This window comes from Cricetulus griseus, chromosome 4 (genome assembly GCF_003668045.3).
Source record: "Cricetulus griseus strain 17A/GY chromosome 4, alternate assembly CriGri-PICRH-1.0, whole genome shotgun sequence".
Lineage (NCBI taxonomy): Eukaryota > Metazoa > Chordata > Mammalia > Rodentia > Cricetidae > Cricetulus > Cricetulus griseus.
The window spans coordinates 2,162,230-2,187,784 of record NC_048597.1 but is presented as its reverse complement, the minus strand read 5'-3'; the positions used below and the strand labels follow the sequence as shown (position 1 = coordinate 2,187,784).

Here is a 25,555-nt window from a genome sequence, read left to right as displayed (position 1 = left end):
ACTTTATTTTCCAAATTTGACTTTATTTCTTTACATTTGTTCATCTTTTCTCACTTGAACTTCTGAAATATTTCAGCTCTTTTTTTTTCTTGATGTACACTGGGTATTTATTTCTTTAACCTTTTGTTATGAAAACATTGTAACAGGTTGATCAAACAATTGTTTGGGTGTTTTTCAAAAGACAACTAGACCAGGAATACTTAAAGCTAAAACAACATAAATATAGTACAATCTGACATATACTAATTTGGTACTTACATTTTGTATATACAGAAAAACAAAACAACAAAACCCTTCTCTTCACTATCTGTAATAGTCTCAAATCTTTCTTTTCCCAAATAAGCATTTGATATCCTTTTATTCGGGCCCCCATGGACTCCCTTACTCATGCCTGTACTGACCCTTTGCTTTTGCCTGTCTTCACTGGCACATTTTAAAATAGGTTTTGCATGGGTCACCCATGCCCATCTTTTGTGGGTTTTTTATGCTCATATAAGCTCAGCCTTTGGATGAGAGTACTCACCAGGTGCGCATCATGTAATTACAGGATAGCTGACTGTGAGCCCTCCATCCTGCTGTTTTTCCTGTGTCCCCCAGACCTCCTTTATTTCTTCTCTTCCCACGCTAACTTTCTTTTGGGGTAGATGCATTTTTTACTGTTCTATTTTATACAGTTATATATATTGAGTTATATATACTGAATACAGCTTTTCACAGGCAACGTAGCATCCTTAGAATCTCATGTTTGTATCTGTTGCTCTGTTTATTTCTCATCTAATTTTAATTCAAAAATACATTTATTTGCCTTAAATTTTTAACTTTTTTTTAAAGACAGGGTTTCACTGTGTGGCCCCAGCAGGCTTGGAACTCACTATGCTGACTAGGATAACCTTTAACTGAGAAATCCTCCTGCCTCTGCCTCCCAACTGCTGGGATTAAAGGCTGTGCCGCCACACCTGGCAAATTTCAAGTAACTTAAGTTATATTCACTGATTCCTAGTGATATTCTGCTATAGTCATAGATTAGTGCCTGGTCCAATTGTCATCATAGAGGCTTCATCCAGCAAATGATAGAAACAGAAGTAGACCCACAGCCAAACATTAGGCAGAGCTCGGGGAATCCTGCAGAAGAGGGGGAGGAAGGATTGTAGGATCCAGAGGGGTCAAGGACATCACAAGGAAACCCACAGAGTCAACTAACCTGGGTTCATAGGGACTCACAGAGACTGAACGGATAATCAGGGAGCCTGCGCGGATCTAAGCTAAGCCGTCTGCATACATGTTACAGTGTGTGGCTCAGTCTTCTATGGGTGGGAGTGAGGGTGTCCCTGACTCTGCTGCCTCCCACTGGGTTGCTCATGCATCTTTGAAGTGAGGGAATGAGCCTAGTCGTATTGCAACTTGACATACCATGTTTGGTTGATTGCCCTGGGAGGTTTGCTCTTCCTAAAGGGAAACAGAGGAGGAGTAGAGTCGGGGGGAGGTGTCAGAGGGGGCAAGGAGCAGAGGAGGGAGGGGAAACTTCAGTCGGATACAATATATGGAGAATAGTTTTTTAAGTTGCATTTACTTATTTGACGTGGGAAGGGTATGCCCATGTGCCCACACGCGTGTGATGATGTACAGAGGGCAGGCCCATGGGCTCACATGCATGTGAGGGTCAGGAGACTCCTCTCCTCCCAGCATGTGGACCTAGGATTGATTATTCACTTGTCAGTTTTGGTGGCACTTCTGATGAGCCACACCTGGTTCCCTAAGTAACTTTGAAGGGAAAAAATTAACAAGGCGGATATGTTGTATGTATCCATGCACCTAGCAGCACTGGCAATCTTTAAATCATGTGACCATAGGTTTCTTAGCCCTTAGGGTTTGAGGAACTCAGTTTAAATTTATTATCATAAATTTACTGTGGGTTCCCCGGAAGTGAATTCTAGGAGCTGGTATTTGTTTGCAAATTATTTTGTTTCCATTTCCAAATGACTATTTTCCACGCACATGCAAATCACAGGCTAATAGGGCTTATTTACTCTCTGTCAATCTGTCTGCTGTCTAACACATCCTGTTTCTCTCTTTGGCACTGTATGGTTTCTGATGGGAAGTCTGTAGTCATTCTCGCTCTCTCTGCAATTTGTTCATTTTTTCTATGCTCATAAGGGTTTTCCTATCCCCAATTTAAGCTATTTTAATATGATACTTTATTGTGGAGTATAAGCACATGTATATGTGTAGGTGTGTGCATGTGTGCACAGCATGTCTGCGTGTATGACCTACAATAGGCCTGTTGGGCTCCTTGGATGCCTGGGTATGATTTTCAGCAGATCTGGAAACATTTCTGCCATTATCCCGTCAGTGTTTTCTGCCACTCTGGTGTCTTCAAGGAGGCTTGGGCTGGAGGACTTTATTCTTCTCTGCACATCACAGGCTCAGCCCCAGCTGGGTATCAGGTTTTGAGTCTCTCTATGCTTCTTACTAAGTCATACTGCATGTTGACTGGTTCCTTGGCCAGTGTGTGACCTAGTCGCCTTTTGGTTCCTTTCTCAATCCAGCTATGCAAGTTGTACCATGTATAAATCTCATAGGTATCATATCTAGTGTGATTTACTGTCTGGACAACTCTGGCTTTCCTTATTGGCTACAGGGATTCACTTTGGAAGGAAGCTAAGTAACCCAAAGGCCAGACAGATGCCTAGAGGGCCTGTTTAAGCTTACCCGGGGGACATCTAAAATGACAATGCTCTGTCAGAGCCTACTGCTGTCCTCAACATGAGTGGCTTCTCCAGGCTTCTAGATGGACCCTCTGCTCTGCTCTGTCAGAATTAATATCTTCACATGGAACTTGGACTTTATAGCTCCATGGTCATTCTACTGCAGAGGAGCAAACACCACAAAAGTCCCCACAAAATCGCTGCAGCTATTTTTCTTTTTTCTTTTTTTTCCCGAGACAGGGATTCTCTGTGTAGCTTTGTAGACCAGGCTGGCCTCAAACTCACAGAGATCCGCCTGCCTCTGCCTCCCCTCCCCCCAAGAGCTGGGAGTAAAGGTGTGTGCCACTGCCACCACCACCCAGCCTCTGAAGGTATTTTTTCTGTGGTGCTCCCTCCTCTTTGAGCTCTGCTCTATAACTTTTCATGGCATTGGTTTCCTCCTACCCCCTGAACTGTTACAGCTGCTTCTTCAACTCATTGAGTCTACTGGATTCTGTTTAGATGCCACGGCTGCATGTCTGCATTTATTGTCTGAAAAATGCCTCTGGATAGAAAGTCAGGCACTTGTAGAGTTTAATATTCAGTTTGCCTATTACTGAGTCTTATAGTCGCCAGGGTTTAGGTGTCACTTGTCCCCTAAAGGCTCATGCATTAGAGGCTTGCTCTCCGGACTGGAGATGGGAGAGATAGATGTTGAGACTCTCAAGGAGGAGGCAGATTATGTCAATAGGTTGTCTTTACTCTCCCAAGGCTGATTTGCTGCAAAAGAGTAAATCTACTTGAGAAGAGTGGAGGTTTCCAGTAGGAGAGGAATGGGAACAATGAGGGAATATGATCCGAGTATTATACACATGTCACAATCAAACTCATTCTATGCACAACTAATGTACATTCTTATTAAGGTTTCTATTTGAAAACAAGAAGTGAATCTTATTTCTCCCCTGTTCTGGTTTTCTCTCTTGTCATATGATCTCTGTCTCTCACACAAAATTTCTCCACAGAGCCTCCTACATTGACAGGAGGCTCTGACCTAGCCCAGGGAAGGAAATAGAAGGGAAGTTCCCTAGAAAAAGTCAACACAGTCACCTGGATTTCAGCCTCTCTAAGCTAAATAAACCTCTTTCCTTTACATGCTCTTGGGTCTCAGATACTGCATTATAACAATAGGAAACATACTAACAATAGCATCAGACTATCTACCATCCCACATCTGAGAACAGCTGTCCAATCTATTGTGTCCAGATGTCAAGGAGTTCATGTGAGACAGGAAGCCTGGGTCTTGTTATTTCCTCAGGATCAGAAAGGCAGCAATGTTTATTTTTTTAACTTAATTTGCGTCAATAGTTACTTCTCCTTCTGTGAGTTTTGTGTTTGTTTCCTTGCTTTTGTGGTCTCTTTTTCTTAGATTGACGCCTGTGCTTTGTGGTATTTTCTTAATTAGCTAAATTTGACTTTATCATATCTAATGGTTTTAAGTTCCTACTCATTAAATGTCAACTTTATCTATTGGTAGAGTTTAAACACTGTGTGTTCCCATAGGCTCCTGGTTTGAAGGCTTGGTCCCCAGCTGGTGGAGGAGGCGGGGATAACTGGAGGAAGTAGGTCACTGGGGTGAATCTCAACTCCTGCCCACTCTGTTCATCTCTGCTTCCTGCCTCCAGCACACACTCCTGCCAACCTGCCGTCCTGCCGTCCTGCCTTGCCTCAGGCCCAAAGCTGTAGAGCCAGCTAACCTTGGGTTCAAACCTCTGAAAACCTACATCAAAAAGAAATCCTTCCCTCAATTCAGGGATTTGTCTTGGGAATTTTTTTCTCCGTATTGCTTTGGAGCCTGGGCTGGCACTCGCTCTGTAGACCAGGCTGGCCTTGAACTCACAGAGATTCACCTGCCTCTGCCTCCCGGGTGCTGGAACTAAAGGTGTGTGCCACCAACGCATGGCTGTCTTAGGAATTTGTCACAGCTACTTATACTAGTCCCTTACACTCCCTTTCCTGTCCTTTCTTTCTTTTCATTTTATTTGAAAGTTCTAACATGGAACTATAATCCTCACGTTTTAGTTTTAAATTTTCAGGATCTGTAATTAAGTTAGGACACAGTGAACACACCAGAGCGAATGAATCTTGACCAAGTGAGCAATGCTCTAGGCTCATGCAGTGACACACCACAACTCACCTCCATAAAGTACACCGTTCAGTGTTTTCCAGAGACTCTCCATGGTGGGATATTCATCACCACCAAAGAAAACCTATGCATCACAGTGCCTCTTATTCCCTGTATTTCTTTTGTTTGTACTGGGAACTGAACACAGGCCCTCACACATGTTAAGCAAACACTCTATCATTGAGCTACACCCTTATCCAGTTAACAATAGCTCCCCATCTTTCCTCTAAACCCTTGGCAACCACTGATCTGTTTTCTGTCTTGGCAGACTTGTTCATTACAGAGTGTGGCAGACACAGAATCGCACAGGAGCTTGTACTCTGTGACTGGTTCTGTTCATTGAATCTACTGGCTTCAGCTTCCACCCGAGTTGAGTGTGGGTTGCATTTCATTCTTTTCCATGGGAAATGATGAGTCCTGTTTTGTCTCTCCATTCCTCGGCTATCTTTGGATATTATGAACAACACTGCTAGGAACGTCTGTGTACAAATGTCTGTGCGGACACGTGTTTCCAATGCTCATGGAGTGGAACTGCTGAGTCAGATGGCAACTCCAAGATCAACTCTTTGGGGAATTGTCCAACTGTATTTCAAAGCCACTGTATTACCAATGTTTTCCAGTCTGTCTTTCCCTTCTTTCCCTGAGCTATCCCAGAGGGTGACACACAACACACTATGACTCTTATTTGTGGAAGTTTTTTTTTTTTCAGTGAAGATTTAAACTCTGTTTATTTATATAGCCATCAATTCTCTTTCCTAAGATCAAAACTGGTTTTCTAAGACTATCGTCATTTGTACATAATTTCCTTTTTTAAATTTTTATTTCTAAAATTAGCATACAAAACATTAGTTTTCACTGTGGCATTTTCAAATATCTTGATTTCTTTTCTTTCTCTCCTCCCATGCTTCTGGCCTTCCTTATGCCCTTCCATTACTGGCAGCCTCTTTTCTACTTTGGTGCCACACGTGTCCTGTTAATTTCTGTAACTTTCTCAACAGCATTTCCCTTCTTCTCATGGTCCCCTCCCTAATTTCATTACCCATGCCTCCACTCATCCCACATATATACACAACCATAAGCATTGAAAGTCAGAACCCACTATGAAAGAGGTCTTGTAGTATCTGCCTGAGTCTGTTACCTCTTCTCCTAGCCAGGCTTCCTATTGCTGTGATAAAACACCATGACAGCTTGCAAACTGTCTCTCTAGCATTCGGGTGAGCAGGATCCACTTTTCCTTACATGCTTGCATTCTCACTCAGAGACTATAACTAAAAATACTATGGGTGCGGTGAGTTTGGGTGGGAAAGATGGAGGAGAGATTGCTAGTATCATGTTTCATTTGAGATAGGTAAGAAGAGGCCCTAGCATCACTGAAAAAGGGGATTGATTTGTTTTATTTCCATCTTCAGCAGAGCCACAAAGTCAGTAGCAGGATGGAAGATTCACTCCTTTAGAACAAAGCCACCATGAATGGAGTCTTTCGGGACCCGAGACTGGAGCTATGGATAGTCCATTGATGGTGAAAGTCCTTCTGTATATATGTTTCTGTATATATGTTTCTCTTACTGGTTGATGAATAAGACACTGTCTGGCCAATGAGGCAGGAAGATAGGTAGGACTAAAACGAGGAGAATTCTGGGAAAGAGAGAGCCTGCCAAACACAGTCGCCATGTAGGCCACCAAAGGAGTAACAGGCTTGGACCCTTTTCTGGTAAGATAAGATCATGTGGAAATACTTAGATTAATAGAAATAGATTAATAATTAAGATAGAGATAGCCAATAAGAAGTCCTAGTCATCGGCCAACAATTTTATAACTAATATCGCATCTGTGTGCTTATTTGGGGCTGAAGCAGCATCGGGAACTAGAAGGACAAGAAACACTGCAACAGTCTATCTATCACTCAGCTTGCTTGGTGCAGCAGATTTCTCAACTGCCTTTCCCTCAGCCTTCTGGTATACCAGATGCTAGGAAAGATTCTGGATCTGGAGTAGAATCCTCCAGTCAGATGCTGGAAAGAGACAAACAAGGTGTGAGCAAGCAAATCTTTGGCCATCTGAGGTCAGTGGAGTAGGTGTGTTGGTTTCTTCTGGCTGGGTTTTTGAAATCCAGTTCCTAGAGGCAGGTGCAAGGCAGTAGGTGGTGGGAGGAGTTGATATATGTGTGATTGGGCATTTCCCCTGGTGGTAGTCGCTCCTAATTACATAGCAACCAAATATTCCCTGATCTCCCCGAGGTTCTGCAGGACTCATCACACTCATCTGGAGTGCATTCTGCAGTCTGGGTTGTGAACGGCAGCCACTCATCAACACAAGAGGTGGGGCAGTTAGCACATTTTTCTGCAGAGAGTCAAACTGGATAAATGGTTCATAGAAAGGTTTGTCTAAGAGGAAAAGTTAAATGTGCTACCAATTGGAATGAAACTTGAAAATGTCTGAAACAAACCCTGGTGACTCAGAGGAGGCAGAAGGACTATTAAACATGATTTACTATGCTGACCAGAAATATATTTGGCAATGGAAAGTTAGTGCTGGAGAATTGAGAAATATTTGGAAACAGTTTGGCATAAAAAAGAAACACTGCCATCAAACAATATCTGAAAATCAGAATCTAATAACAAGCCACAAATGTCCTTCCTTAGTGCAGTAGACAGGGTGCTAGACTCACAAGAGCAGGCTACATTAAAAGATCAAAGACTCTGGTGGATGAGCATTAAAAGCAAGAAATGGCAGATGACAATGTTGTACAAGAAGCAAGCTTTTCCTAACACAGGAAAACCCAGTGAGCCAGGGTTGGTGTCATTTCTACAGATGGGAGTTTGGAGGGAGGACAAACATTTGAAAAATGGTAAGGAGCCCCCTCAAAATGGGTGTTGGTCTTAGAAGTTCTGCACTTGGTGGCATCCCCTGTGACACCCATGAATGCTATGGCTGATGTCTATTTCCTTGGCTATTCCAGGGGAGCTAGAAAGGCAGAGCACGTCACAGCTGGAAGGCCCTGGCCAAGGAAAAGAGCCGGCGAATGGACTCCTGAGGCTAGTGCTCCCAAGCCCGGTCACAGGCGGCTGTGAAGGTACAGACCTGGCCTTAACCCGAGGCTGGAGCATGGCGACTGCTGCTGAAGACACATTTGCAGCTCAGGCAGCTTCAACACTGCATGAGAAGGAACCCCAGTGAAGGGACTCAGCCATTCCTCCTGCAGGTTCTCACACAGCTCCCAGAAAGAACACTAGTGAAAAATTAACATCAGTGTAAATGCACACTCACATATCCCCAAACAGTGGAGATGGGCCAAGACACAAGATGGAGAGATAAATGGGTTTTGCTGAATGGAAAAGTGTTCTAAGGAAAGTGGAACTCAACAGAATCAGTATGTTTGGGGGCGGGCAGGCGGGGAGCAGAGAAGACAGTGTCGGAGTTGATGCCATTCAAAAAATGTTTACTTCTTAAAACACTGTGACTGAAAAACCCTATGTGCACACAACCAAGAAAATGGAGACAATGGGAATGACAAGTGGGAATGACAAGGATAAAATCTTTCTCCTTTTGACTAAGCCAACCAAGAACAAAGGGGGAAGTTAGACATTTCCAGAGGGGGAAAGACATTATGGGTGGAATACAAAAATGCAGGCAAGGGTCAACTGATGAATTCCAAACAACCAAACAAATCTCGTGCACAGAAGAGAACAGGAGACAGGAACATCAGGTGGACGTTTGATGGCATTCAGTGATTGTTAACTGGATGGGGCCAGTTCTTACTTTTTGAATACATTTTAAAGAAATATTTATACTCCTCTAAATCAAGATATGATTTGTTCACTATCCTGGGAGGGAGAGGCAGTGAGAGAGGAGGTAGGTATAGGAGGGGGAGAGGAAGACCCATTGTGAGCTCGTCCACCTGAAGCTGTACCTTTCTCTCTAATAATGTTGAATAAAAAGCTTGAAAAATGAGGACTCAGAGGGTAAGGATGCTTAGTGTGCTAACATGGCAACTTGAATTCAATCCCCAGAACTCAAGGAAAGGTGAAAGTTGTCCTCTGACATACACATACACATGAGCACATAAGTATGCCTTTTTAATTTTGAAAAAGTACTCTAAGGAAGGAACAGAATGACAGGTGGCTTTAATATCCTACTCTGAAAAATATAATAGAAATATCTTCAAATGAGGATGCTTTAGGAGCAAATTATCAACCCTACTTTAAGGAGAAATTTTAAATGTGAGTGTATTACCATCCACAGATCAAATTTAAAGCACAATTAAAATATCTCAAAAGAGGCTTTCAAAGTTCTAAAGAACTAGGTTATATCAACTATTTCATAGCAGAGAAAAAGATACAGAGATAGAGCCTGTCTCCAGAGGCTAAATTAACCCCGGCTCCAGTGATACAAAAAAGAAAACTATAGTCAGACTCAAATAGAAATAACTTTCAAACCCTAAAGTACTTACAATGTATCTTAAAGGACTCTCTAGGGTCACTGAGGGAAACTTGCACTGTCTAACACAGAATGGCTTTAATATTAGAAAATCTGACATCTGATGCTTGTGTCAGTAGTTCCTTCTAATGGTGGTGTAAAGTACTTTAAATGTCAGCCAAACACTTGTAAAGTAAGTGGGGTGTGGTGTGGATACAGGCTCTGGAACTGGACAGGACACCATGCCGGGGGCAGGGAGGAAAAGGTGTAGGGGGAGAGAGCTGAGAGCTTTAGGATACATGAGATGTCAAGGAAGCTATGGGGGCAGAGGAAGGGCACAGGGAGAGCTGGGAGTTGGGGAGAAGAGGAGGAAGAAAACAAACAAAAACAATCTGTTTGAAAATGCCACCATAAAAATCTAAACCCGCTGGGCAGTGGCAATACACATCCTTAATCCCAGAACTCAGGAGGCAGGTAGATCTCTGTGAGTTCCATGCCAGCCTGGTCTACAAGAGAGTTTTGGGACAGCCAGGGCTTCACAGAGAAACCCTGTCTTGAAAAACAAACAAAATCTAAAACAAGGTGTGCTGATTTAAATTTTAAAATAAAAAAGGACCTGGGGAAATATTAATAATTGAAGAATGGCTCTGCCCCTTTCACGTGGTGATTATACAAAGGACAGCATCTTACAGGATAGAGGAACAGAGGTATCGTTTCTATAAAAATCAGAAGGGACCCTGTCTGCTTGAATTATCACTTCCCACCGCAGAGAAGGTCTCAGTCCTTTTGTGTGCTCTGAAATAGAAATTCCAGCTGTAACTATGGACAGGGGAAGGTCAAAAGTTCACTCTATGCTGATGACAATTAAATAACATTAAATAATTGGTTCACAGGGGACCAAGGCTAAAACACAGAATTAGAGAGAAAGCTTTAGTAAGGGGGAAATTTTAAAACTGCTAAATATAGTTCAGCAACCTTCCCACACACTCCATAAACAAACTGGAAACGCATTCTTACTTCAACAAGTCATTCCAGTCTTCCAAAGACACACACACACACACACACACACACACACACACACACACACACATGCACGCACACAGGCACATACACACAGACACGTACATACACACATACATATATACAGACATGCACACACATACATATACATACACACAGACACATATATATGCATACATACAAACACACAGAAAAACAAAATTCAAAACAAAAGCCAACAGAAGAGATACACAATATGTTGGTATGTTATGAAATCTGTAATAGGGGTTGGAGAGATGGCTCAGTGGTTTAGGGCAGTGGCTGCTCTTCCATAGGTTCTGAGTTCAATTCCCAGTGCTTACATGGTAGCTCACAACTATCTACAGCAAGATCTAATGCTCTCTTCTGGTGTGTAGGCAAAGTACATAAATGCACGAATAAATAAATAAATCTTTAAAAGAAATGTATAATGTATCAAAATTGTTCTGGAAATAAAACAAAACAGAATCAACAAAAACCCAAATCTCTCTTTATATAGGAGCATATTCACTGCAGTTACACAAGCACACACACACACAAGTAATATAGACATCATATAGAATTACAGAAAAGTAAAATGACTACAAGCAAAACCTGATATTTTAAGTCATTATTTTAATATGATGTTTATTTTTCTATGATTTTACGCCACATTGCTAAGATATGTAATTATTACTTTTTAGACAAAAATATGATCTATTGAGTTTGTTTTAAGTTTAAAACACATCAAACTGTAAAATAATGTATTTCCTGGTGACATGTAGTTGTAAAGATTCTAGATTGTTCTCTGAAATAATGAGAAGCTCTTTTCCAAGATACAGGGTAACAAGATACAGGAGCAGTTGGGGCTGGCCTCCTGAGCTAGCCAGTCTGCCTAGAATCCAAATTAAGAAGGGGAGGTGACATCATCGCAGGTGTGTCTCCAGAACATAAGTTTATAACGCTTCTGGCTAGCCAAGTTGGAAGGGAGACAAGGATTTTAAAACCCTCAAGTTATTCTCTTTGTGGACACTCACCATCGTTATCTTCAAATAAAAGCATCTGTGTCCCCCACCCCCACCTTCTGGGCTCTGATTCCTCACTGAGAAGTGTCTTGTAAACCTCGGAAGCAGAAGAAAACCCTCGGTGACAGACAGCACAGAATGTTCTCTCCTTAAGACTGTAAATATTTTGCCTTCTAGAAGGGATCTCCTATCACGAAAACTTCAGCTCTTCCTAAATCTGCAAATATGAACTGTGACATTTATGATAATTCCGAAATTCAAGTTTTATGTGCCAAATTTGCTGATAACATTTGAAAAGGGAATCCCTGGAATGTTTACAAAAGGTCAATGCGGTAGGTGAGAGAAAAGCCAAATTCAAAAACTAAAGGGCTGGAGAGATGGCCCAGAAGTTAAGAGCACTAGCTGCTCTTCCAGAGGACCTGGGTTAAATCCCAGCACCCACCTGGCAGCTCACAACTGTCTGTAACTACAGTTCCAGGGTTCCAAAACATCATCATATAGACATACATTCAGGCAAAACACCATTACACATAAATTTAAAAAATTGTTTTTAAAAAAAGAAGCAAATCAAAAACAAAGGTAAGGCAGCTTCCAGCCCCCCCCCAAAAGTTCAACTCCTACAGCTGCAATGGTGTACGCCTATAATTGCAGAGTTAAGGAGGCAGAATTTGAAGCTAGCCTCATCTACAGAATGAGTTCCAGGTCAGCCAAGCCTATGTAGAGCAACCCTGTATCAAATATATACTCAGCTCTTAGACCTGAGTTAAAGAGTTCCTTTTACTAAAATCCTACATTATTAAATGCCTGCTATTCACCAAGATTTGTATGAGGTACTAGAGAGAAAACTGATACGGTATCTCAAGGAACTTAGAGGATAACAAAAAAGAAAAATTTAAAAATAAATAGTAAAATGCCTATAAATCAACATGAAAACAATCCTGTTTTAAACACAGGGCAAAGCAGACGTGGGCAGAAGTCTACGAGTGGCTAATAAACCCATGATGCATTGCTCGGCTTAGTTAGTGGAGACATGGAAATTAAAATTACAGCAAGGTGTCACTCCACAGCTATTAAAATTTCTCACGTAAAAATGATTGGCAGCAAAAACTCTTGGCAGGACGCTATGCAAGTGGGACAGCCATGCACTGCCAGGGACGATGAAGAAGGGGCAACTAAATAGACATCCACCCTCTAACCCGGAGGTTTCATTTCTAGATACACATACCCGAAAGACATTGTAACACCTAACTATGTAAAGACATACACAAGAGTGTTTACAGATGCCTTGTTTACTAGGATGAAAAATAATGCCCATTAACAGGGAGATGGAGAAACAGACTGGGGTAGTCAGACACTGAACTGTGAAGGACAAGTTATTGATAAGCAAAGCAACATGGATGCCAGATGTCACCGGAGAAAGAATATACACTGGGAGTGCCTAGTTCAAACACTACAACTTACAAGCTTGCTCTACGACAACAAGGCCAATGGAGTTGGACGGTGGCTGTCTCCAAGACTGTGTGTCTGTGTGTGTGTGTGTGTGTGTATAGCTCACTGGAAATGTACAGCAAGAAAAGCTTGGGGGTGGTGGGCATATCTGGACCTCGAGTGAATGGTGGTTGTCTAGTTTATCAAACTAAACATTAAAAGTTGTATGCTATGTTGTCCTTTGGTTATACTCTGGCTTTCAGATGCTTGGAAAACGTAAAATTAGAAATACTGGATATTTGTGTGGAGGGTTTGCATTATACTGATTTCAAGATCTTTCAGCCTCTCAGTACTGCCACAGAACATGAGTTTACCAACAAGTGCTCTCCGTGATGGTGAGAGGATGCCATGGAAAGGCCGCTTGCTCTATGGAGACTCTGAAGCCTGAGCAGGACCATGTCATGGGCTTCTATGCACTACCTTACAGATGCTTTGAGTTGGGGGGCTTTCACATCCAAACTTCAATTACTGCAAGAGATAGAATTTTAGAAACAACACAAGAAGTGCAGGGAATGTTTTAAATGAGGCCTAAGATGGGAATGAACTTGTATCTTCTGCAAAGTCAAACCAGCTGGACTAGAACACTTATCCATCCTTAAACAATATACCCACGTGAGTGAGGAGGCTGAAATGGGCTCTATAACTTCTAGACATGTGAACATCTCTCATGGGACATTCAGTTCCTACATTGAGAGACATTCCTTGTGTTAGTTGCCTTTGTCATTCTAATGCATTGTTCAACAGGACAAATTAAGAGGGGGGGGATTGTTTATTTTAGCTCACACTTTCAGAGGGTTCAGTCAGTTGTGGCAGAAAGGGCATTTCCTGCCAGGGCAGGAAGCAAGAGAGGAGAATGCAGGCATCATTTTCCTTCTTTCTGTCTGTGTCCCTAGCCCTCAGAATGGTACTACCCACTTCACAGTAGGTTAGTTCTTTCTGGAAAATCCTTCACAAGGCACCCAGACGTGTGACTCACCAATCGCCTAGGTGACTCTAAATCCAGACAATGTGATGATGAAGATTAACTAACACACACCTTAGGGGCCTTGAAATTTTACCATTTATCTCCCAGAACTCTGCTCATGATGACAACATACAATTACCTTAAAGGTATTTGCACATTGCCAAGAGCTGAATGTTAGGGTTCCCCCAAATTCATACGCTGCAATTTGATCCCTACTGCTGTAGAACTGAGAGGCAGGATGCGGACGACTGGGTCATGAGAACCCTGAATATTCATGTTGGAGATGGCATGAAGACATTTGGGGCTGGAGTGTGGATCAGAGGGGTAGGTAGGTTTTGAAATACATCTTGTCTCCTCCACTGTGAAAATCACCAAGTCACTCAAGGATTCAGCAATCCAAGCATCAGTGTGTTCCTTACAAGCTTTTGCTCAGGTTTGAGGCCATCTTCCCTGCCTCCCTCCTCTTCTGATTCCTGTGTTCTGACCCCATTCCTGCTCCACCCCAGTCTCCACTTCTTCCCCTCCTTTGATACTCCAACCACACTGGCAACCTTGCTGTGGCTTAAACACATGACTGCTCCCACCTCTCTGTAGAGGGGGCGGGAACGATGGCTCAGAAGTTAAGAGCACTCACTGCTTTTGTAGAGAACCTGGGTTTAGTTTCCAGCACCTACGTGGAAGCTCACAACTGTCTGTAATTTCAGTTCCATGGCATCTGACACCTTCTTTTAGCTTCTGTGGGCACCAAGCACACATATGGTGTATACACACACACACACACACACACACACACACACACAGAGAGAGAGAGAGAGAGAGAGAGAGAGAGAGAGAGGCAAACACTTATATAATAAAATAGAAGAAGGTAGATCTTTTTTAAAAAGACTTTCATGATGGATGTCCTATCTGCCCACTCCTTTCCCTTAGATGTCCCAAGAGCTAACTCTTACACCCTTTGCAAACCGCTCCTTAGAGGTCATCTGTAATGGGCAACCTTGACAGTCGCTATATAAAAGTACACTCTGTCCTCCGTTGGCCATTTCCACCCCCCCTCCTGCTCTGCATCACTCATGTGTCTACTACACTCCTCACCTTCAACACTCCATGACTTGTGCTTCTTTGTCACATTTGTTACCTTATTGTATTTAGTCTATTATCCTAGTCTCCATTGTCCACTCTCCATGCAACAATTGTCTGTAACCGCCCTTTGTTTATTCACTAATTTACCTTAGGCCCTAGAGTCTTGTCTGTCAAATGATTCAGCAAATTTTCATCACATAAACGTGTTACTTTTCCTATGCCTCTCTAGCTAACTGAATGACTGTACCTTCACCCTTGTGAGCGCCGTCATTTTTTCCCCTTCCGCCTACACAACTCTCCACTCGGGATATTAATGAACAGTGTTTTGACCATCAAAAAATAGAACAAATGTTCCAGAAAGGCTATTACGGTGATCATAATAGAAGATAGCTTGGCAATCACCCTTGACCCTACGTTTCCCTATCAAGTGACTTCTACAAATAGTTGAGACTACTGGCGGTCAAGGCCTTCAGCCTCACTGTGCTATCTTTTTCTCCTGCTTCCCTTACGCAGTACAGCACGTACCAAATCAACACTGTAAGGAAATACAACAACTGCATCTGAGTAGCCTTTGCTTGAACTTGGGCTCCAAACAAAACTCTGAAAAAAAAAGATCAAGTTGGTGATGGTTGTGGCCTTTGTTTGACCTTGAGTTGTGGATGAATCCATTCATCTCATTTGATAGCAGGAAACTGATTTGTGATGGCAACTTAGAAAGTGGTGGTGAGGGGTGTGTGTGTGTGTGTGTGTGTGTGTGTGTGTGTGTGTGTGTCAGAGAGAGAGAGAGAGAGAGAGAGAGAGAGAGAGAGAGAGAGAGAGAGAGAGACCCTGACTTACCATTGGCCTCACACAAGGGTAGACCCTGGAGGCTGGTGAGGCTTAAGTGTCTCTGAACAAGGTGATCATTTTCTGTGTGAGCCACTCGAGTACTCACTGTAGCCATTAGTGCAGCTCTCCTGCTGTCTGCTGCTGTTTCTAGATGTCTCCTTTATTCTCTTCTTGTGACCAACTGACTGGTGCCATCCCTGAGAGAGAATGAAACTATCTTTGAGTGTTGTAAATGAGAGCTGCTAATAACTCCTATCCCCTGGTACCCTCTAGGTCATCAATAAAGTCACAAAGTAAGTAGACGCCCTTGGTTTGGGCAGGGATTTCCAGCCAACCAGATACATCCTGAGGACAATGTGATGGCTAATTCCATGTGTCAATTTGACTGGGATACAGACTGAACATGTGTATGAGGGTGAGTTGATAAACTTGATAACGCCAGTGGCCAACTCTGATGTGGGTGAGCCTCATGACCAGCTGAAGATCTGCATAGGATGGAAAGGCTACACAACAGGAAACCCTTTCTTTGGGACTACCTAAGCAGAGACACTGGTTTTCTCTAGCCCTTCTTAGGCCTCTGCCATGAATCTTCAGGTCCTGGGACTTGCTGGTCTTCATCACTATCAGAAGAGGCCAGCCATGAACAAGGAGCAGTTTGCAGTGCCTCCTGCACCCTCTGCTCTGTTCTGAGCAGACCCCACAGGCAGAGCAGCCACAGAGGATGTGAGAATCACGGCTTCAATACAATCTATAGAGCTGTTCAAGCCAGAGAGGGTCCCGGGAGGCTTGTGCTTGACAAGAACTTGGCTAACTGCTCTCTTGAGTCCATTCTTCTTGGGACATCTATAGCCATAGTGTGGTTTACTCCACACTGCTCCAGACACCTGAGGTTCAGACTCTTAGTCTTTGGTGACTATAGTAGGTAATTACCAATACGGAGTCAGGTAGAAATATAAGGGTATTTAATAGGGAAAAGCCTTACTTACAGAGCGGACCAGCCAGCCGGTGGTAGTCTGTACAGCAAGCAGCAAAAAAAGAGAAACGAAACCGAAACGCAGTCCCCCTACTCACTCTGACCACACCCTCACAAGCCCTCAGGTACTCCTGTAGCCAGCCCCTAAGAAGGCGTGGCTACAGCTTCCCCTACAATTCCCCTTTTAGTCTAAAAGAGGATTAAAACTTAACAGTATAAGAAGATAACTATCTATTTTAACTAAACCCTAAAGTCATCTGAAAGAGGTGTCCAAGCCTGAACACCTCCTTCCAAAACGAACCATAAACAATAGGAAGCTATTCCTAACTAGGTATATACAGTATCCTAAGTGACAACAATGGGGAAAGGGGGCGTAGCATTTTCCAAGTTAGTTTGGATGTAATTGGCCCCCATAAGCTCACAGGGAGTGGCATTATTAGGAGGTGTGGCTTTGTTAGAGCAGGTTTGGCCTTGTTGGAGGAAGTGTGTCACTGTGGAGGTGGGCTTTGAAGCCTCACATATGCTCAAGCCATGCCCAGTGTTTCAGTTCACTTCCTGTTGCCTGTGGGGTCAACATGTAGCTCCTTCTCCAGCATCATGTCTGCCTGTCCACTGCCATGTCCTGCCATAATGACAATGGACTAAACCTCTGAAACTGTAAGCCACCCAGTTAAATGTTTTCTTTTGTAAAAGTTGCCATAGTCATTGTGTCTCTTTAAAGCAACGGGAACTAAGACAGTCACCATGCAAGACATACTGCCTTTACCACTCCCTGCCATCTAATTCCAGCCTTCAGTTTGGAGAGGATGTGGACAGTTTACTATGACAGGTCATTACTGTTATACTAACCCCATAGCTAGCTCTTTGCCTATCAGGATAGCCCGAATTCCCATCTCAGCAAGAGCCTGAAAGAGTTTCCCTAAGTACCAAGATAGCACAGGAGGGGCCCATGGACTCCAGAGAGTATCTACATTCCTGAGGGCTTCCCCTGGCCAGCACAGGGCAAGTAAATCAGTGAACCATCTGTAAGGACAGGGAAAACGGAGCTTTTCAAGCCTGCATGGTGCCTAGAACATTCCCATGTCTGTAGCCAACCCCTCTCCCAGGAGGGAAAAATCACAGGTATCTCAAAAACAACCTGCTTGCTGCCATAACCTAACAAGCACACTCTACAGTGGAGCCAGGGAGAAAACCACTTGGAATTACCTGATTGCGGGGTATTCATTTCCAGCAGACATTTGCTGAATGCCTACTATGTACCAGGTCCCCGCCATTTGTAGCACGCTCCCTTCTGTCTGTCTTTTCACTCAGTCTCTCCCTCTGTCCTTAATGCTCTTGAAGCTGTGAGGAACGTAGTGCTCCGTGACAGGCCTCTACAAGTCCAACAGAGTTGGCCCAGTCTGTGATTCATGTCTTCTCCGTCCAAAAAATAAAAATAGAGGCTGATCCACCCCAACCTTCCCGAGAGATTAAAAGATTTCTAAGCCAAAACAAGACCTGAGATAAGCTGCCTACGTGTGAGGGAAGAGGCCGGTGAGCTCCCCTGTGCCAGCAGCGTCCGGGAAGGGCTCCTGCAGCGTGATGGAACTTGTCCTGGCAGCCACTAGCCTCCCCAGGTCCTGTTACACATGTGTGCAAGAGGTAACAGAGGCGTCCGTATGCACAGCCCTGGGTGCCCCCAGAACCTGTCACTGTTCCTCTGTATCTCCTACTTGGAAAGTAGGAAATTATTTTTTTTAAGCTTCCTCCCAGTTGATCATGGATACTTTTAATAAGTAAATAGCTCTTCCTAATCTGATCCATTGAAATACATTGTTTTATTTGAGAATTTCATACAGAATATTTTTTTTACCATACTTTCCCATCCTCTAACTCTACCAGGTCTTCCCCCACTCCCTACACAACCAACTTTGAGTTCTTTCTTCCTCTTTTAAAACAAGACAAAAAGAAGAGAAAGAAAGCCACCAAGAACACAAGGTGTCGGATTTGTGTCGGTCAAGTAATCCTGAGCATGAGGCCTGTCCTGGAGTGGGCTCCATGTCATGTCTTCAAATCTTCCGGAATGTAACTGGATAACCTCTCGGCTTTCACATGGGACTCTAGCCTCCTCCAGGGCCACACGCACAGGAGACAGGGAAGGGAGTAAGAGTTGGCTTGTGTGCCCTTCCACTTGATCAGTGTGGTCAGTGAGTGGACGGCGAAACATCAGAACTCTGCTGCTGGGTTGCAGGAGAATCCAAAGAGGGAAGACAGTGCAGGGGGATTCAAATTTAAGTAAGCGATGAATGCCCCAAGCCCTTCAAACACCTGGACCAGTCACAGGTCAGCAGAGAGAGGGAGAAAGGCGATATGGAAAACCATCAGATAGATCAGACGGTCTTGACTGTTTTTTTTATCACAGATTCAAAATTTGTACAGAAAAAAAAAAATTCCTTACAGTTCGGGCAGCTAAGAAGTGCAAGGCCAGGAAAGCCTGTGTCAGGCCTGTGTAGCCTGGCTGTATCGGCCTGCGGCAAAGTGCAGACAGTCAAACTTGTCTGATAAGATGCCCAACAGTTCCCAGCCTGTCTATGACTCCCAGATCAGTCCATCCACCAGGGCAGAGCCCTCTGGCCCTACTCACCATCCGTGAGTTCCACTCCCAGCACCATCCCACTGAGGACCAAGCTGCTAACACCCTAGACTGGGGGGGAGGGGGCAGACACATTCATAGCTCCAATGGCATTTTCTCCAAGTCAGCGTGGCTTCTTCTCTCCTCTTTTCTTCTCTCCTCTGGTAATTGATTTCTGGAGTTCATTAGCGTGATGAGGCATGACCCCCTCCCCCTTAAGTAGAGCTGCTTGCACTCCCCACCCCACCCTGTCTCTTCATACAGATGGGTGCTCCAGAAATGCATATGCCACCTCTGAGGGCATATGATCAGTATGCTTACAGTGGAAAAATCAGGACCTCTGATACTGGAGTTAAGGACTCCAGAGGGGGAAGTTGTCTTGAGGGGTACAAGTGCAAATGATAGAATCTATCTCCCCCTTCCTTTGCCCTCCCTCCCCCATCACCTGGCAAAAACTGCAGCCTTCCATAAGTACAACACCGGTGAGGGCTGCTGGGAAATGGCTGAAGACCACGAGGTTTGGTGTGTAACAGGGACTCTTACTAAGACAGAGGGAAAGGTGCGCCCACTTTACAGGGAAAAAAAAAAAGTGGGTTGCACCTGCCGTCTCTGGTGATTTACAGTTTCCTCAACCCAGCCCACCCTCTCCACTCCAGGGAGTCCTGCCTGCCTTCCCACCTGAGCTGTGAGCAACTGACATGAGGTTCCTATGGCTGCGATAACAAAAGTATCACAAGTGGGCTGGAGTGACAGCTCAGCCAGGATGGGCTCTGCCATCATGCCCGAAGATCCCTGGAACCTGCGTGATGCAAGGAGAGAAGGGTTCCCACAGGCGGTCCTCTGAGATTCCACATGTGCTGAGATGCACAGGCACAATCAATCAATCAATCATCAATCAATCAATCGATGTGAAAGAAAAGTTTAAAGTCCAAGCAGGCAGCTTGATGCAACAGCCCCTCTGTTGATGTCTGGGGGCCAGGTGGAGGCAGGACTCCTACTTCTTTCTCCCTTTCTCCCTCCCTCCCTCTCTCCCTCCTTCTTTCCCTCTCTCCCTCCTTCCTTCCCTCCCTCCCTCCCTCCCTCCCTCCCGGTTTCTGGTGGCTGCCATCATTTTCTGGCATTTCTTGACTTCGGAATCTACACGAGTCCAATCTGCTTCTGTTTGTCATGTAGCTCTCATCTCTGTGTTTACATCCCTCATCTTAGAAGGCCTCTGGCCACCTTAGATTAAATGTCACTCTGTTCTGTAGCATGGCTTTGGTTCAACTTGTTTTTTTTTCCCAAGGTGCCATTTCCAAACGCGGTCACACTTACAGGTACAGGGTAGGGACTTCAAGCTAACCTTTTTGGGGATTTGACTGAACTTAAAACAGCTGCTGAGTCCTACAGAGAGGAACTTTTTTTCATGCAGCTTCTGAAATCCCATGCACGACTTTATGTCCACTCTGTAGCTTGCCTTCCCTGGCTTCTAGATGCCCTCCTCAGTGTCGGCCTTTCAGTGTGTGTGTGTGTGTGTGTGTGTGTGTGTGTGTATGTGCAACCTTTCCATGTGTAATGCCTCAAGAGCACCAGTGGGGGACTATATGTAACCATCCCTGCATCCTCTATACAAGGAAAGTATAAACTTGATGGTTAATTTTACATGTCAGCCTGACAGAGCCATGAGGAGCCCAGATGTTCAGTTGAGCACAGTTTCTTGACATGTCCAGAAGAGATTATCGTTCACTTTGGTGGACTGAATAAAAGTGAGCCTCATGAAATAGCTCTGGGGCCCAGCCCAGCAGTGGTGATGCACGCCTTTAATCCCAGCACTTGGGAGGTAGAGGCAGGTGGATCTCTATGAGTTTGAGGCCAGCCTGGTCTACAAAGCTACACAGAGAAACCCTGTTTCAAAAATACCAAAATAAAAAACAAAAAACAAAATCCTCTGGGGCCAAAATAGAATAAGCAGAGAAAGGGGATTTTGCCTGCTTGAGCTTGGCTGCCCACATACTGAAACTCACACTCTGGATGTTCAATTCTCATGCTTGCAGTAGAACTCACACCATCATTTTCCCTCCCAACCAGACTAAGATGGTCCCACCAGCTTTCCTGGCTCCTGGCCTGGAGGCAGACTGTCAGACTCCAGGCCTCTATGGGTAGATGATTCTTAATCTCACGTCTCCCCTACCGCTCTACACTAGGTAGCAGTTGGTGAAGGAAGGTATAGTCCTGGGAGAACTCATGAGGGGCCACAGTGCACTGGAGCCTGGCACTTGTGGGGTGATGGCTCCCTCCCTCAGGAAATGCATCTCTTCCTTGAGTTTATTGCCTCTGACTGACCCCAGGAAGGATGAGAAGACAAGCCACATAAATGTGTTTTTTAATTAAAGTGTCAAGGTCCAACCACAGCTGTATTATTTGGCTTTGGGAAGACTCTGTGTTAATACCGTAGGTTACTCTCTAGTCCTGCCCCTGCTCCTCGATGCCCATGCACCCGTTGAACAAACTGTTTCTTTCCAGGCAACATTGCATGGATGACCCTGACCTTCTCTGAGCCTCACAAAACTACTATAGGATTCTAGAGAGCTTAGGCTTTGGGACAAGTAGAGCAGTTGATGTCAGCTAGAATTATCATAACTATTCTCTCTCACCTCAGTAGATAGCTTGATCCTTGCCTACAGGAAACGGTTTCTAATAGAAAGCAGCCATCAAACTGCCCATTGGTTTTTTTCTGACTTCCATAAGAAGTCAGGAAGAGAGCCTTTTTAGGTGCCGAGTACCTTTGTATCCCAGCAGAGGTCTCTTGGAAGCGTACGGCTTCCCCACAGAACCTCTACAAGTGATCGTCATCAGCAAAAGTCTGGGCACCACACACTCGCCAAGGGCCTGGGACTCTGACACGGAAGCCAGGAGAGACTGCCAGGACACAAAAGTCTACATTAGGAGAAGACTGCCGCTTTCCCACCCGCCGCACGCAGGGAGGTGTCAGTCTAGGCCTAGGACAGGGTTGTGTCCACCAAGGAATGCACAGATGATGCTCTATTGGAAGTAGGACACCTGAGACCTGAAGAGAAGAAAGACTTGGGTGCTTCCCTCAAGAAAACTGCAACCTGGGACAGTTCCTAATCCTAGGCCACATGCTTTGTCAGAGCCTCAGGAGGAAGCTCCTGGAAGTCATTGGAAGCTTGCCTGTACATCTGGGCAATGCTCACACAGCCATGGCCACCCCAAGAAGTTCTTCCCGTCATGGGTTTACCTGGCTGCCCTCTAGCAATCTTCAGGGACTCCCCCCTTCTTGGCCCACATGCTGCCTGGGGGACACACTCAGTGCTTTAAAGGAGAGCACGCATACCATAATGCATTCCCAGCCCTTACCAGAATTTCAGTTGTTGAAAAACAGCCTGGTAAATAGCCTGCTCAGTCAGCACACGTCAGCAGCCCTGCTCCAGGGCTCTGCTGTCAGCAAAGGCACAGCCAGGCCAAAGCTCTATACAGCTGCCACCCTGTCACTGAGCCAGCCCGGCCTGTCTATCTCCAGGCCAGAGGTAGCTAGGCACCCGTAGCCCTCACCTTGCTGGCTTCCAGTGCTTCCAGTATTTCTCCAGAAAGGCAGACTCACATTCTAACTTGGAGCCTGACAATGCCCCCTCCCCCAGGTTTGGCCTTCCTTTCCTGGGACTGGACCAGCAGAGCAAATGCTGTGGGGTAAACACACAGAATAGCAAGGATCTTAACTGAGCTGCCTGGGTGGGAGCTAGAGCATGCACTATGTCATTGTGCCCGCCCCCATACACACACACCACTAACACAGGTGACCTGCCTGAATGAGTCTCACTTGAAGTGTCTTTATCAACTCTTGAGAATAAGAGCAGTTGTTTGTCAAATCGACACCAGCAACTGTCCATGGAGATGAAGTGAAAACTGACCAGGACAGTGAAGTGGGGAGGTCACAGGACAAAAATTACTTGCCATGCAAGTTCAGCTCCTAGTACCCATGTAGAAAGCCAGGCATGGCATCAGGGAAATGCAAATCAAAACAACTCTGAGATACTATCTTACTACTGTCAGAATGACCAAAATCAAAAACACCAATGAGTTTATGCTGGAGAGGATTCGGAGAAAGGAACACTCCTCCGCTGCTGGTGGGAGTGCCAACTTGTACAGCCACTGTGGAAATCAGTATGGCGACTCCTCAAGAAAATGGGAATGAGTCTACCACAAGATCCAGCAATTCCACTCTTAGGCATATACCCAAAAGAAGCACATTCATACAACAAGGACATCTGTTCAATGATGTTCATAGCAGCACTATTTGTAATAGCCAGAAACTGGAAGCAGCCTAGATGCCCCTCAACTGAAGAATGGATAGAGAAAATGTGGTACATTTACTCAATGGAGTACTACTCAGCAGAAAAAAACAATGGAATCTTGAAATTTGCAGGAAAATGGATGGAACTAGAAGAAACCATTCTGAGCAAGGTAACTCAATTGCAAAGAGACAAACATGACATGTGGATTTTAGACATAAAGTAAAGGATTACCAGCCTACAATCCACACTGCCAGAGAAGCTAGTAAACAAGGAGGACCCTAAGAGAGACATACATGGTCCCCTGGAGAAGGGGAAAGGGCCAAGATACCCTGAGCAAATTGGGAGCAGGGGAAGAGCGGGGAGGGAGCTAGGAGAATGAGAAGGGGAGAAGAAGAGAGATGCAGAGGACATGAGGGAGCAGAAAGTTTGAGTCAGGGGAAGAATAGAAGATAGCAAGAATGGAGATACCATAATAGAGGGAGACATTTTAGGTTTACAGAGAAATCAGGCACTAGGGAAATGTCTGGAGATCTATAAAGATGACACCAACTAACAATCTAAGCAACAGAGGAGAGGCTACCTACCTTAAATGCCCTCCCCTGATAATGAGATTAATGACTGACTTATACGCCATCCTATAGCCTTCACCCAGCAGCTGGTGGAAGTAGAAGCAGACACCCACAGCTAATCACTGAACTGTTATCCAGATGCAGAGAAGGACGAGTGAAGAGCACAGGGGTCCAGACCAGGCTGGTGAAACCCACAGAAATAGCTGACCTGAACAATGGGGAGCTCTTGCTCCCCAGACTGATAGCTGGAATACCAGCATGGGACTAATCCAGACCCCAGGAACGTGGGTTTCAGTGAGGAAATCTCAGAAATCTACGGGACCTCCTGTAGGAGTTCAGTACTTATACCTAGCCTAGGTGTGGAATTTGGGAGCCCATTCCACATAGAGGGACACTATCTGAGCCAAGACACATGGGGGTGGGTCTAGGCCCTGTCCAAAAGTATATGATAGACTCTGATGACACCCTATGGAAGGCCTCACCATCCAGGGGAAGCAGAAAGGATATGTGACAGATAAGGTTTTAGTTGGGGGGTGGTAGGGGAGGAGGGGAGGGAGAAGGGAACTGGGATTGACATGTAAAACAATCTTGTTTCTAATTCAAATTTTTAAAAATCTGCAAAAAAAAAAAAAAAGCCTGGCATGGTAGTGCATATTCATAATCCCAGCACTGGGGAGAGGGAAACAGGAGGATGACTAGGCTCCCTGGTCAGCCAACCAACCATCCCAGTCAAATTGAGGGTCCCCAGGCCCCACAAGGAAGAAAAGAGCCAACTCCTGTAAGTTACCCTCTGATCGTCACATATATGATTTGCATTGCATAACCCCCTTAAAAAACCCACAAAACAAATATATATATATATTATATATATATATATATATATATATATATATATATATTTAAAGCCAGGTAGCTCCTGAAAAGGAGCCACACACACATGTCTGCATAAACCACACACACACACACACACACATGCACGCGTGCACACGCACACGCACACGCACACGCGCACACACACAAAGACAGGTACAGCTGGTGACCCATGCTGTCCTCTTGAAAATATCTGAGAGGAAGCAGGCTTGGTGGCATCCTCCTGTCATTGTATCACTTAAGAGATGGAGGCAGGAGGATCAGGAGATTGTCTAGTCTCAGCTAAATATAAAGTTTGAGGCCAGCCTAGGCTAATGAGACCATATCTCAAAAACCAAAACTAAGTAGATAAAAATAATAAATAAAGAAGCACCCATAAGAAGAAAACGAGAGCTGTGCTAAGCCCAGCAGTGATTCCAACATCCAACAAAACCCCGGGGCAGGCTTTCTAGTTTTCTAAAGGAATACAGAGACTTGCTGATAGCATCTGAGCCAGGAGTGGACATAAAATAAAATGTGACTAAGTCCTGACTCGACACACCAAAGATGACGGGGTA

The 25,555-nt window shown here is 44.6% G+C and overlaps 1 long non-coding RNA gene across 1 annotated transcript in view; it reads right to left on the bottom strand.

Moving 5' to 3' along the window:
- Window positions 1-25,555, bottom strand: part of LOC118238767 — a 46,390-nt gene that overhangs the window by 7,252 nt on the left and 13,583 nt on the right. Inside the window, exon 2 of the long non-coding RNA XR_004769843.1 lies at window positions 15,693-15,880. This is a non-coding gene — a long non-coding RNA (uncharacterized LOC118238767). The remainder of the gene's footprint in view (window positions 1-15,692; window positions 15,881-25,555) is intronic.